General features: G+C 44.4%; 1 long non-coding RNA gene across 1 annotated transcript; it reads right to left on the minus strand.

The window, feature by feature from the left end:
* Positions 1 to 1,554: 1,554 nt before the first annotated feature.
* LOC116375876 (uncharacterized) lies at positions 1,555 to 3,084 on the minus strand. The gene is made up of 2 exons (XR_004211297.1): positions 2,409 to 3,084; positions 1,555 to 2,250 (listed from the first exon to the last, which is right to left on the minus strand). It is a non-coding gene; the product is annotated as an uncharacterized LOC116375876 (long non-coding RNA).
* Between the last annotated feature and the right edge of the window lie 12,493 nt (positions 3,085 to 15,577).

Below are 15,577 nucleotides of genomic sequence, written 5' to 3' on the forward strand. Positions count from 1 at the left end.
TTTATAAAGCCCTTTTTACATCAGCAGATGTCACAAAGTGCTTATAGAGAAACCCAGCCTAAAACCCCAAACAGAAAGCAATGCTGTTGTAGAGTCACGGTAGCTAGGAACTCCCTAGAAAGGAAGTGTACTTCCTTGGCTTGATGACGTGCAGTCTTTGGAATCAGTGAGGTCCCCTCCATTTCCACGGTAAAAAAATGACATCAATGGTAGAGTTCGTTTTGCATGGCCCGGTGCCCCGGGTGAGCGGAGTTTGCACATTTTAGTCCATTTCATTGGCCCTTATGTGAAATATCCACCCACCCAGGGCACCGTAAAATGCAAAACGAACTCCACCATTGACATTATTTTTGACCGTGGAAAGGGAGGGGACCTCACTGATTCCAACGGCTGCACCTCGCCTGGCCTGTTTCTTAGAACCCTCTATGTAGGCTAGTAATTCAGTGGTTCTCAAACCTCTCCTCACTTGGGGACCCCTAGACATTTCACAGTTTTGTTGTAGCTCTGAACTAGCTCACCTGATTCACCTATTGAAGGCCTTGATGATTAGTTGACAAGTTTAATCAGATGTGCTCTCTCTGGAATAGATCAAATATCTGGAACGGCTGGGGGTCCCTGAGGAGAGGTTTAAGAAACAATGGACTAATTTACCAATTACTGCAGAAAGGATGGCACGATTCAGAGGGAATGAAGACAAGACAGGAGTCAAATCAGAACAGTAACCAGAAAAGGTTAATTATGTTTATATATCTTCAAGTGTTACAGTTTCTGGTGTGGACTAGGATTGTCCATTTGGAAATAAGTCTATAGGTTACTTTGCGTCGGGTGGAAATGTAGGTGGTGGATCGTGACCATAGCAGGGGCATCAGTTCGGTATGGCAGGGTAGCTGAAGGCCAGAAATGTTAAAGTCTAATCATTCCAATCTCTGTTTAGTTTATTGGTTGGCTTGCTTTAGTACAATCGTTTAGAGCGCAGATGGCAGCCTGCGCACCTTTCTCCCAGAACAAATACAGTTCTTTGCTGGTCAGCTGTTTAGGCAATGCAGAGATTGCTTTAGATTCTCAATTGCTTAGACAATTCCTGGAACAATTCACAATTTTCTCAAATCTTCACACACTATTTTAAAAACTCACACCCAATGGTACAAACATCTAACTTCTGGGTCCCAATTCAAACTTTGCCCTCAGACACACGAGCTGTCAAACACACAGACTACATGACTGTTACACACTGGAGGGATTCATTCAAACACACAGACTACATGACTGTTACACACTGGAGGGATTCATTCAAACACACAGACTACATGACTGTTACACACTGGAGGGATTCATTCAAAACACTACCAAAATGTTTAGAATAGCTTTTTCGAGAAATCATTTGGAACTTTGTAAAATCCCAGCACTGACTATCCAGATAACCCTTTCAGGACCACCTGATGAGAACTTGAAAACAGTAATAAATACTTTGTGGATAAGGGAATACTACTGGATATGCTGTTTTGAAATGTTACACTGACAAAACATGTAAGGAAGAGTCCATGCACAGTAAAATACCCCATTTCCAAAAGCTTTATTTCCAAATGCAGCAAATGTACAGGTTACTCAGCATCAGGGTTCTCATCTCAGGCCATAATCTCATCAACGTCACACATTATGTTTGCTCTTGCCAGGCAGCGTGGGAAAAATGCCCTTGTGTTTCTTAGAAAACACTGGATAGACTCCACAGACACATCACCACAGGCCTCCATCATTGCTTCCAGGAGGTTTTGCTGTGCGTAGGGGTTGCGGGTAAATACTCTCCACCACCATGCTGAGAAAAATGCCTCAATCGGATTCAGAAATGGGGAATATGCTGGCAAAAAAAGAACGGTGACCCTGGGTTGGTCATTGAACCAGGCGCGAACCAGAGCAACCCGATGGAAACTCATGTTATAACAAATGACAACATATTGGGCTTGCTCTGGTTGCCCTGACTCCCCTTCCTGTTGAAGAATGTTATTGTGCAGCTGATCTAGAAATTGAAGGAATTGTTCCATGTTGTATGGACCCACTTTCACAATGGCGGTGGAGGATGCCATGATTGCTGATGGCTGCACATAGGGTGACATTACCTCCCCTCTGGCCAGGAACTTGTATGGTGACCAATGAATTTGCTCCCACTTTTGCGCCTTTTTTTGGGGTTGAATCATGCCTCGTCGATGAAGATGTACTCCTGTGGGTCAGCCATGGCATCCAGCTCAAGATTCTCTACAGAAGTAAAAACACATTTTACTGTACTACATATACACTACTGTACTGGAATGAAAGATTGTGTACTGCAGTTACTATACAGTACTGTATTGATATGCTGGAGAGATGGGACATACTCTACGTACTGTAAAAAATCTGTACAATATAGCAATTACCTGCATATATTGGAATCGTCGCTCCTTAACTCCGAATTCCTTTCAAAAGGCACACGGTACGGCTGCTTTGTCCTTATGTGGTTCTTCTAAATGATCCGGTCAATGGTGGAAATGCTGATGCTGTCAAATCCTTGGAAGATTACCTGGTCTTCAACTATTTGGGTTTGAATTTCCCTCGAACGAATGGAATTATTGGCAATCACCATATTCACAAGGGCAGTCTCCTGCTCAGCTGTGAGAAGTCTCCGCCTCCCTCCAATAGATGGCCACCTCTCAGTTCTTCAAAAATTCTATTTGACCATTACTGACCTTTGGTTTTTAATTTATTGATCCTGCAATTCTGATTGGTGTTTTAACCATTTTGAGGCTTACTGTGGTCAAAACTACACTGAGAACAAAGTGGAGATTCAGTCTATATGCACTACAACATTACATGTATCACAGTAACAAGGCAAATGATCTGTTTCCCTTCTGAAAGTACAGACAATGGATGCAACCATGTAAAGAAAAAAGAAAGTTGGGTTGGGTTGCACTAGCTGTCCAGCTTCTCTCATAGTCATCCCATGTATGAGCACATCATGAACTAGGGTGGCACGGATTTCATCTGAGATTACTGGTCTTTGTTGTTGTCGTACTTGTCCTCTGTTGTCTTGCAATTTCGGAATTGTTAGGATCCATTGGACACGCCTCTAAGCCCTATTTATTGATGCTGCAGTTCTGATTGGTGTGTTAACAGTTTTGAGGCTTAGTGTTTGCACCTGGAGAAAGGTGTGCTCTTTGAGTTTAGGTTGTGATAACTTGAGTTAATTATATTGAGAGCATGTGTTTGATGAATGAATATATAGTGCAATGAATGATTTATTTGGCCACTTGTGTAGTTTTGAATATTGAAACATGTTTTAAACAGGTGAATAGTGTTTACGGTTATGGGAAATGTGTGTGTGTTTTGGGGAATGATGTAAGGGTTTTTGTGCTACAGGAACCAGTTTGTGTTTATGCAATCGAGACAAACTGGAAACTTGATGTCAGCATTTGAATTTGGCCTTGTAGCCAGCCATTTTATTTAACTAGGTAAGTCAGTTAAGAACTAATTCTTATTTACAATGACAGGCTACACTGCCTAACCCTAACGACACCGGGCCAATGACAGGTTTGTAGTGATGCCTCTAGCACTGAGATGCATAGCCTTGGACTGGTTACTTTCACATTGATATTGGCGGCATAGATTCCACAGTAAATTAAATATAACTTGCCAACATTAACTATATAATTACTCGTGCCTACAGTATACAGACATGGGAATCATAAGAAAAAGTTTAGAAAGCAAATGGCTAATGTCGAAAAAAGACAAAGAAAACACTAATCTGTCTCTAGATTCTCCGTCTTAAAATTCTTAACTGTTAAATTGTGTGAACAGTAGACTATTTTATTGGCACCAGCAGAGAACATTAGTCATTTAGCAGAGTGATTTACAGTCAGTGCATTCATCTTAAGATAGCTAGGTGGGGCAACCACATATCACGGTCAAAAGGCCTAAAGGTAGGGAGGAGCAGTTCCTCTAGCTGCTCAGTAAGCAAGCACCATGGTCTTATAGTGGAAGCGAGCTTCAAGCCTAAAGGTAGGGAGGAGCAGCTCCTCTTGCTGCTCAGTAAGCAAGCACCATGGTCTTATAGTGGAAGCGAGCTTCAACTGGAAGCCACTGGAGTGTGTAGAGGAGCGGGGTGACATGGGAGAACTTGGGGAGGTTGAACACCAGGCAGGCTGCAGAGTTCTGGATAAGTTGAGGGGTTTGATGGCACATGCAGGGAGCCCAACCAACAATTAGTTGCAGTAGTCCAGACAGGAGATTTAATTTTTATTTAATTTTACCTTTATTTAACCAGGCAAGTCAGTTAAGAACAAATTCTTATTTTCAATGACGGCCTAGGAACAGTGGGTTAACTGCCTGTTCAGGCGCAGAACGACAGATTAGTACCTTGTCAGCTCGGGGGTTTGAACTTGCACCTTGCAACCTTCCGGTTCCTAATCCAACTCTCGAACCACTAGGCTACCCTGCCGCCCCGACAAGTGCCTGGATCAGGATCTGTGCTGCTTCCTGTGTGAGGTAGGGTCATACCGATGTTGTGAATTGGTGGATATAGAGTGGAGAGGGCCTAGAACCAAGCCCTAGGGGACACCAGTAGTGAGAGTACATGGTGCAGACACAGATCCTCTCCATGTCACCTGGTAGGAACAGCCTGCCAGGTAGGATGCAATCTAAAAGTGTGCAGTGCTTGAGACTCCCAGCCCTGAGAAGGTGGAGAGGAGGATTGGATGGTTCATGGAGTGGAAGGCAGCGTATAGATCTAGGCGGATGAGAACAGAGAGAGAATCAGCTTTGGTAGGGCGGAGCGCCTCCATTACACAGAGAAGAGCGGTTGAGTGACCCGTCTTGAAGCCTTACAGGTGAAGCCAGGGTTTCCCCAAACGTGGTCCTCGGGAGCCTAAGGGGTACACATTTAGGTTGTCATAGCACTACTACACAGTTGATTCAAATAATCAACTCATCAAGCCTAGTTAATTTGAATCAGCTGAGTAGTGTTAGGGCAAACACAAAAAGGTGCACCCCTTTGCGGCCTGCGAAAGATCGTTCTGAGAGAGCTATTGAGAGAGTTGGTCAGAGACCGCACGCTCAAGTGTTTTGGAAAGAAAAGATAGAAGGGATACCGGTCTGTCGTTTTTGACGTAAGAGGATGTGTTGGTTTCTTCAGGAGGGGAGCTACTCAGGCCATTTTGAAGTCAGAGGTGACACAGCCAGTGGTCATAGATGAGTTGATAAGGGAAGTGAGAAATGGGAGAAGGTCACCAGAGATGGTCTGGAGAAGGGAAGGGGGTTGGGGTCGTTGTGTGGCGGGTAGGTTGTCGAGCGGCCAGACCTCACTAGTAGCATGATTTCATCTGGAGGGAAAGGTGAGAGGTCAAGGCGTAGGGTAATACTGTGTGAGTAGGACCAGTGGGTTCAATAGGCTGAGTGGATGTCGTTAACTTTCTTTTTAAAGTGCTTGACAAAGTTGTCTGCAGAGAGGGACGGGTGGGGGATTAAGGATTGAGGAGAAGGTGTAAAAGTTTCCTAGGGTTAGAGGCAGAAGTTTGACATTTAGAGTGATAGAAAGTGGCTTTAGCAGCGGAGACAGAGGAAGGAAGAGGAGAGAGTGAAAGGATTATAGGTCCTCCGGAAGTTTCTCCATTTTCGCTTAGCTGCCCACAGCCCAATTCCATAAGATTGCAATGAGCCACAAAGCAGGAGGGAGGGCTGCGTTGGCCTGGAGGAAAGTGAACACTGAGAGGCAGAGAGAATTGTGACTGCGCATGACCATCTGGGTAGGGTGACAGAAAAGAAAACAAAGCAGTGATCAGAGACCTGGAGGTGGGTTGCAGTAAGATTAGTAGACAAACAGCCTCTAGTAAAGATGTGAAGCGTATTGCCTGCCTTGTGAGTGGGAGGGGGCTGGGAAAGGGTGAAGTCAAAGGAGGCAAGGAGGTGATAGAGTTGGAAAGAAAGGAATTGAAGGCAGACGTCGGGAGGTTGAAGTCGTAAGTACGAAGAGTGGTGAGCCATCGTTAGGAAATTAGTTTATCAAGGTGTTAAGCTCTTTGAGGAACTTGGTGGGTGAGATGACAATGTGAAGCTTGGGTGGACAAGTGACAGTGACAGCATGGAATTCAAATGAGGAGATGGACAGGTGAGAGAGGGAGAAAAGAGAATCTCCACTTAGGAGAAATGAGTAACCCTATGCCACCACCGCGACGACCAGATGCTCTTGAACTATGAGAGAAAACGTAGTCCGTTGAAGAGAGAGCAGCTGGAGTAGCACTGTTCTGAGGTGAACCATGTCTCCATTGGGGCGAAAACATCAGGGGACTGAAAAGCAGCATAGGCTGAGAACTCACCATTCTGGACCACAGAACGGCAGTTCCAAACATTGCCAGAGACCAGGAATTCCACATGTGTTGTGCACGCAGGGTACACTAAATTAGAAGGGTTGCAGCCAAAGTATAGGGAGTGTCTGTAAAGCCTACAGGGAGAGGAGCGAACAGGTTTAGAAAACACGCATAGTAGCCAAAGCTACAGAAGAGCAAAATGAGATCTGAAAATAACTAGGTAAGATACTTAAGTGAGAGAGTGGCCTTCTCTTTCCTTCCTCCAATACCTCCGCAGAACAACTCAGTAGAAACATCTTTGTTTCGGCGATGGTCTTAGTTTTGCAATGAGACTGACACGACCACCGCTGAGAAAGTAGTACTAATACTAGTTGCTAATTGCATTGCAAAAGTGAAGGGCACACATTCCGGTACCACTTTCTGATTGCCTAGGAGAGGTGAAACCAGTCACGCTCCAATACAGCCACTGATTACCTAAACAACAGTCACAAATTGCCCCTTAATGTAACGTTCGTCGTCTTCCTCTGATGAGGAGTAAGAGAGGTCGGACGAATTTGCAGCATGGTACGTGTCCATTTTAATAAGACAAACTGAACACTACAAAAAATGCAAAATAACAAAGTGAAACAAGCGAAACGGTCCCGTGTAACAAACACTGACACGGAAAATAATCACCCACAACTCAAAAGTGAAACCAGGCTACCTAAATATGGTTCTCAATCAGGGACAACGATAAACAGCTGCCTCTGATTGAGAACCATACCAGGCCAAACACAGAAATCCCAAAACGGCATGAAAGATAATTCTATATTTTTTTAATGTGCCTCGACAAAGCAACAAAGTTCACAGAATCACAAAATCAAGTGCTGAGTCAGCGTGATTCCACAAAATGTTACGACACTCCATGCCACTGTGTGAGTGTGTGTGTGTGTTATTTCATGCCGTCAGAATGTGACAGTACCCCCCCTCCCCAAACGTGTGGACTCCAGCCGCAAAACCTAAACCTATAGGGGTGGGTCTGTGTGGGTGTCTGTCCGCGGTGGCGGCTCTTGCGCGGGACGTGGACCCCACCATAGTCCTTCTCCACCTCTTTACCCACCTCCGTGGCCTCTTTAACACGGCGGGAGACAGACAGACGGGAGACTCCGGCAGCTCAGGACAGACGGGAGCACCTCTAGGAAGGAGACGGAGAGACAGCCTGGTGAGTGCTGGAGCCCGCCTGGGAATCTCTGGAGCAGTGCGAGGAGGGTTACAGGAGAATGGAGTTGGCGACACGAACACTGCAGCGCACGTGTCCCCGGTGCGCAGGCATAGCCCGGTGCAATACATAGCAGCGCCTTGTATCGGCCGGGCTAGAGTGGGCATCGAGCCAGGTGCCATGAAGCCAGCTCAGCGCATCTGGTCTCCAGTGCGTCTCCTCGGGCCGGGGTACATGGCACCAGCCTTACGCATGGTGTCCCCGGTTCGCCAGCACAGCCCTGTGCGGGCTATTCCACCTCGCCGCACTGGCCTGGCTACGGGGAGCATTCAACCAGGTAAGGTTGGGCAGGCTCGGTGCAGGCTCGGTGCTCGAGAGATCCAGTGCGCCTTCACTATCCGGTGCCACCTCCACCGGCTGCCACCGGAGGGCTGGTGCCTGGAGGTGGCACCGGATAGTGAAGGCTGCACTGGATCTCTCGGTGGATCTCTCGAGCACGAGCCTGGAGATATCAGGAGTCCTCTAGCTATACAATGAAGCAGCAGCCAAATCCCTGGTGAGAGCCTGCATATTCACTCTTTTTCAAAGATCAGTACCACTGGAATGTGTTTTTTGGGGTCAATCATTTCCTCCTCCAGGCTAGGTGGACGTCATATTGTACATTAGTCTGCAGATTAGATGATAGATGCATGCAGCCCTTTATTCTTAAGCTGCAATTTTGTGGTGAAAAAATAGAAACTCAAGCACCGCTTATGGATGTCGGTATTTGAAGTGGGCCTTACTGTGACTTGATAGCTGTATTATGTATCTATTTCATGTTGCACTGCATGCACTTTTCCTCAAGTAAATGAGTGCATTTATGAGGAGTTTGAGCAGTGGTTGACATTGAATATGTCATTCCACAGACCTCTAAACCTTACACTGCATTGATAATTCATGTCTGGCGTCGTTTTTGTTTGTTTTTGCTGTTCTCCAAATAGCATTTTAGTAAGAATGCAGTAAATGAGCTTCAACTTCCAAATAATTCCTTGGAGGGGAATTTTTACCATACCCGAGATTTAGCTGAACGACACCAAATCAAATCAAATCATCAAATCAAATTTTATTTGTCACATACACATGGTTAGCAGATGTTAATGCGAGTGTAGCGAAATGCTTGTGCTTCTAGTTCCGACAATGCAGTAATGACCAACAAGTAATCTAACTAACAATTACAAAACTACTGTCTTATACACACAAGTGTAGGGGGATAAAGAATATGTACATAAAGATATATGAATGAGTGATGGTACAGAGCGGCATAGGCAAGATACAGTAGATGGTATCGAGTACAGTATATACATATGAGATGAGTATGTAAACAAAGTGGCATAGTTAAAGTGGCTAGTGATACATGTATTACATAAAGATGCAGTAGATGATATAGAGTACAGTATATACGTATACATATGAGATGAATAATGTAGGGTATGTAAACATTATATTAGGTAGCATTGTTTAAAGTGGCTAGTGATATATTTTACATAATTTCCCATCAATTCCCATTATTAAAGTGGCTGGAGTTGAGTCAGTGTGTTGGCAGCAGCCACTCAATGTTAGTGGTGGCTGTTTAACAGTCTGATGGCCTTGAGATAGAAGCTGTTTTTCAGTCTCTCGCTCCCAGCTTTGATGCACCTGTACTGACCTCGCCTTCTGGATGATAGCGGGGTGAACAGGCAGTGGCTCGGGTGGTTGTTGTCCTTGGTGATCTTTATGGCCTTCCTGTAACATCGGGTGGTGTAGGTGTCCTGGAGGGCAGGTAGTTTGCCCCCGGTGATGCATTGTGCAGACCTCACTACCCTCTGGAGAGCCTTACGGTTGTGGGCGGAGCAGTTGCCGTACCAGGCGGTGATACAGCCCGCCAGGATGCTCTCGATTGTGCATCTGTAGAAGTTTGTGAGTGCTTTTGGTGACAAGCCGAATTTCTTCAGCCTCCTGAGGTTGAAGAGGCGCTGCTGCGCCTTCTTCACGATGCTGTCTGTGTGGATGGACCAATTCAGTTTGTCTGTGATGTGTATGCCGAGGAACTTAAAACTTGCTACCCTCTCCACTACTGTTCCATCGATGTGGATAGGGGGGTGTTCCCTCTGCTGTTTCCTGGACCAAAGTTAGTCCATCGACAGGTTTAGCCTACGTTTCTTCTTTATGTATAATCTATTCCTGGTTATTCCAGAGCGACTCATTTTTATTACCTTTCAGTGCCATTTCAATGTAATGATCGGGGAGGTGTCTGTGGAGCTATAGTCATTAACTGAAATGTCTTAGTCACACGCGATATCTTAATTGGCCCAAGGGGGACGCTGCATCATTCATGGGGTACAACATGTTTTCTGTTGCCTTAGTTTTTCATACTGCACTGACAAGTCGTGTAATGAATGATATTCATTTGAAAGTTTTTCAATGGGCCTAGCTATTTTTTTTAAGCGGTCAATTTGCAGGCCTTGTCGAGCTTCTTTGGCTTATGAATTTAATTATGTAGCCTAAACTCAAGCGAGGGCACTGTTTCAGCCTGATCCTGGAAGAAAATATGACAGAGGGATTTCCAAATAATAAGTGTCAGAAAACGAAACAGTAATTTGCTGGTGGTCTAAAAAGCCTACTAGCCTAGTCATTTGTGAACAGACTTTAAGTTGAATAGCTAAAACAAATCCCCAACTTTAAAACAAAAATCGGTCATGGCGAAGGGCTAAGTGCTGTTCTGTGATTTGGAAAGGAATGTAGGCGGTGTGCCAGTGCCCCTTCCTGAAGAGCGCTGTAATGGAAAGCTTGCAGAGCCGACATGTCAGCCATCCGGCCCTGTTAGGGCTGCTTTGCCTTTCAGTGTCACCATGTCAGACAACACACTTTTTATCTTGTCTGTTTCACTATCCCTGAGCCTAATGCTAAACATTAGCATTTCACTATCCCTGAGCCTAATGCTAAACATTAGCATTTCACTATCCCTGAGCCTAATGCTAAACATTAGCATTTCACTATCCCTGAGCCTAATGCTAAACATTAGCATTTCACTATCCCTGAGCCTAATGCTAAACATTAGCATTTCACCATCCCTGAGCCTAATGCTAAACATTTTCAATGGTAAAGCAGAGTGTACGTCATCTGTTGTAGCCTACTATTTCATCAATTGGATTTCTGTTATTCTCACCAATTTCGTGGTATCCAAATAGGTCATTACAGTCTTGTCCCATCGCTGTAACTCCTGTACGGACTCGGGAGAGGCAAGCGTCCCCTGAAACACGACCCTGCCAAGCAGCACTGCTTCTTGACACATTGGCCGCTTAATCCGGAAGTCAGCCACACTAATGTGTAGGAGGAAACACCGTGCATGCGCCCGTCCCTCCACAAGGAGTCGCTAGAGCGCGATGGGACAAGGACATCCTGACCGGCAAAACCCTCCTCTAAACCAGACGACGCTGGGCCAATTGTGCGCCGTCTCCCGACCGCGGCAGGCTGCGCTAGTGAGGCCTCAAGCACTGCGATGCAGTGCCTTAGACCACTGTGCCACTCAGGAGGCCCTATTTGGATTTCTAATGGCCACACACACTAACAAATCCACTGTTTGTTTTCTCTTTTTGGACATGGCACAGAGTGCATTCCTCTTAAAAGTATCAAATATGTCCTTCATTGCTCTAATAAACATTGATTATTGAAAGGGAAGTACATTATAAGGAGAGGAAGGTTTCTGTCTTTGGATTTCTAGAAGTGGGTGATTGGATTCTTACATCCAAGTTTCCAGTAAGGGAAATAGGCTTAAACGTTATTCACATAGAGGAGAAAGAACATCATTTATATTGTGATATTGTGTAAGATCCATACACTGACCGAGAATGAAACTATGCAGCATTTCCAGTCCACACACAGTATTATGCTAATTTCACATGGTGCCAGGATTCATCTCTGTAACCTGTGTCAGTGTGTGTGGCCATCAGGCCCATGGGAAGAAATACCATTTACACTGAGAAACTGCCTAATCTATGGCAGCCATGGGAACTATAGGCAGGCCTGGTTCATTTTTTTTACATTCCTATATAAGCAAAAAAGTTCAAATTGTTGAGTGACAGGTTGGTGCAAAATCTGTATCTGTGCTGTGCCAGCACAATGGACAGAGCGTGCCGTGGTGTGTGTAGGGGGGCTATGGAAAGCCACTGAGGCAGTTAGGTATGACTCCTTGTGGTTGTAATATTAGATTTTTACTAGGGCTGGGGTTGAGTTTACGGTTGATGCTTCACTTCACTCAACTCTGCCACACAAGCTCACAGAACAGGATGGCCGAGTGGTTACAACACTCACTATCGAGTTCCAAACTGCCTTTGGAAACAGCATCAGCACAATAACTGTTCGTCAGGAGCTTCTTGAAATGGGTTTCTATGGCCGGGCAATTTTACACAGGCCTAAGATCACCATGCGCAATGTCAAGCATCTGCCGGAGTGATGTAAAGCTCTCCGCCATTGGATTCTGGAGCAGTGGAAATGCGTTTTCTGGAGTGATGAATCACACTTCACCATCTGGCAGTCTGACGGACGAATTTGGGTTTGGCGGATGCCAGGAGAACGCTACCTGCCCGAATGCATAGTGCCAACTGACTGAAGTTTGGTGGAGGAATAATGGTCTGGGGCTGTTTTTCATGGTTCGGGCTAGGCCCCTTAGTTCCAGTGAAGGGAAATCTTAATTCTACAGCATACAATGAAATTCTAGACGATTCAGTACTTCCAACTTTGTGGCAAAAGTTTGGAGAAGGCCCTTTCGTGTTTTAGCATGACAATGCACAAAGCAGGTCCATACAGAAATGGTTTGTTGAGATCGGTGTGGAATAGCTTAACTGGCTTGCACAGAGCCCTGACCTTAACCCATATATTAGTGGAGGTATACAAATCCCTCCATATCTAGCTGGATATATCTCAATGCTATGCTAGGTCAATTAAAACATGCCTGCCGTCCCACTGGATACAAATATTTTTGTATTGTTGTTTTTAAATATATTTAAGGTTACACACATACTTATCCCTTGGAGCCACCTGTATTATTGTGCTCTAATGTGAATAGAAACAACTCGGCTATGTTTTCCAGTACAGTCTTAAGTTCTGTTGAGGACTCTATTCTTATTAGATTGCTATATAAGGTTGTTAATCAAATGTCAGTCTTTTCATCAATGTAGTGGATATTGGCTAGTGATGTGTATTTAACCAACTGATGGCTCCAGAGGATATGGTTTCGAGAGGGAAGTTGAAGCATGGGTGTAGGTCTCTCTCTCTCTCTCTCTCACAACCAGCATTTTAACAACAGGAGTATAAGGGAGGTTTGCATTGTGTATGTTCTGCCAGTCACATTCTGTTAAAGGTCCTGAAAGCACACACATCCCTGGGTCACTCCTCTTTTCAGTTCGCTGCAGCTAGTGACTGGAACGAGCTGCAACAAACACTCAAACTGGACAGTTTTATCTCAATCTCTTCATTCAACAACTCAATCACGGACACTCTTACTGACAGTTGTGGCTGCTTTGCGTGATGTATATTGTTGTCTCTACCTTCTTGCTCTCTGTGCTGTTGTCTGTGCCCAATAATGTTTGAACCATGTTTTGTGCTGCTACCATGTTGTGCTGCTACCATGTTGTCCTGCTACCATGTTGTGCTGCTACCATGTTGTGCTGCTACCATGTTGTCCTGCTACCATGTTGTGCTGCTACCATGTTGTATTGCTACCATGCTGTGTTTTCATGTGTTGCTGCCTTGCTGTTGAATTATGTTTCTCTTTATGTTGCCTCTCTTGTCGGAATGTGTGTTTTGTCCCATATGTATTTATTTCTATATACATTGGAGAGAACAAGTATTTGATGTACTGCCGATTATGCATGTTTTCCTACTTACAAAGCATGTAGAGGTCTGTAATTTTTTAACATAGGTACACTTCAACTGTGAGAGACGGAATCTAAAACAAAACTCCAGAAAATCACACTGTATGATTTTTAAGTAATTAATTAGCATTTTACAGAAACTGGTTTATATGTTCTGTCTCTGTTCGGTCTGAATAGAAATTGGTAGCCTAAATATATATATTTTTTGAAGATGTGAGACATTTGTCGGCTACCAAGAAATTCTCCCACAGAATTGAGTCAAAATGATGTGCTCTGCACCTTAACTTAACTGCAACGTGTGTATGGGAGTTGGAAATGTTGTGACATTCAGACACGGTTGCTTGTCTTCTGTCATTTTATATTTCACTGCTGAGAACAATAACATACATCGTGGGGCATTGAGGTCACTGGTCAACCTGGGCTGTGGTTTTGGGAAGTGTTTGACTTGATTTTCATAACGTAACACCACTGGAGCTTTAACATGCCAGAGACATTCTGGGGCTGGAATATACTGTATCATGTGTTTGTCTTTAGCTCCTAAACCACCTCTTTCTATGAAACCTTTTGACTTGTGTCCTCCCTGGCTAACACAACAACTCCAATGTGCATGATCTGTGTTTTCTGTACTGCTTGGTCTGGATTAGACGTTTCACTTGCATGGACATGACCCTTGAAGTTGACTCTTTTGTATCTTATGATGTTGATCCTTCGTCTAACAGTAGCCTGATAAGCTTTCATCTGCACTGATTCTTCACAGCATCCCTATTTCTCCTGACGGGCATCTGTCTGTCTGTCGTCCAACCTGTCCATCACGGCCAGTCCAACCAAGTGGGGCTCAACTTTCTAAATGTCTCATATTAGAAATGTCACATGACGTGTTTTAAGTGTTGCGTGCGACCTGTTGTGTGATGCTAGTGATAACCAGTGTTCCACAATGCCAACGGAAGCATATCGAACGGTTTGATTGGCATTTTGAGTCGTTTTGATCTAATTGGCTGTCATGTAACAGGGCTGAACAGAGCCCTCTGCTGGCCACGCATCCATGTTAACAGAGATTCTACTGTGGTAGGAAAATGACTTCATGTTCAAGCAGACAGAATCTGGGCTGTGTTACTAGCGCACTCTCAGTATCGCCCAGTACCGTGAAGCTCAGAGGAAATATGAGTTTGCTCCTTCAGGAGTATGTTTGTCTACACAACATAGAACATATGAATAAAATGTGTGATTTAGTTACACCCATACAAAAATGTAATATGGTATGTGTAAACAGTGTTGCCATGATAAGGACACCAAGGATAGCAACGTTTAAGATGTCAGACGTTTACGCCAACCTGAATTCTGGGACATCTATCTCAGTGCTTCCCAACTCCAGTCCTCCAGTACCCCCAACAGAACAAATGTTTTGTCGTCCCCAGAGAAACTCACATGATTCAACTCATTAAGGGCTTGATGATTAGTTGACATGTTGAATCAGGTGTGCTTGTCTGGGGTTACAGCAACAAATGTATGCTGTTGGGGGTACTGGAGGACAGGAGTTGGGAAACACTGAGCATTTGTGAGACTGTAAAAGTCCAACATGATACTAACAGCACAACATAATGTTAAAACCAACTCGCACCCACAAAGCAGAAGGAAAACCATATATCACCAAGAGAAGCATGTATTCTGCTGTTTTGTGTAAGCTAAAGATAACACTGCTACTAAACTAAGAATGGCTTTATCATGTCAGTATCTCCATGGTCTCTACAGGACACTATGGCTCGACTATGGAAACAGCTTCTATCTGCTCAGTGTCTAACTCTCCTCTTTCTGGAAGTATTTCAATTGATTATCCAGGTTTATGAAAGAACATTGTAATAATGCTTTGTAAAAGGAAAGTGTTGTAGTGAATGTTTGATTTCAAGTGAACACAAACAATGTTAATAAATTATTTTTGAGACACAATTATACACAGCCTTCCACAGCCTCAGTTGTTCAATTTTAGACTATTTTACACATGTATTGCTGTATTAGCAGCCACGGCTTCAGTTACGGAAAACAGCAGTGCGACTTGAACACGCATGGTTAGACCAGGTGACACTGATCCTGTAGTCATCATACTGCTGCATCTAAAATGTAGTGATTCAATTGTCAGGATACTAAAAATACAGTGGAGGTTT

The sequence above is a fragment of the Oncorhynchus kisutch genome, linkage group LG1, assembly GCF_002021735.2.
Source record: "Oncorhynchus kisutch isolate 150728-3 linkage group LG1, Okis_V2, whole genome shotgun sequence".
Classification (NCBI taxonomy): domain Eukaryota; kingdom Metazoa; phylum Chordata; class Actinopteri; order Salmoniformes; family Salmonidae; genus Oncorhynchus; species Oncorhynchus kisutch.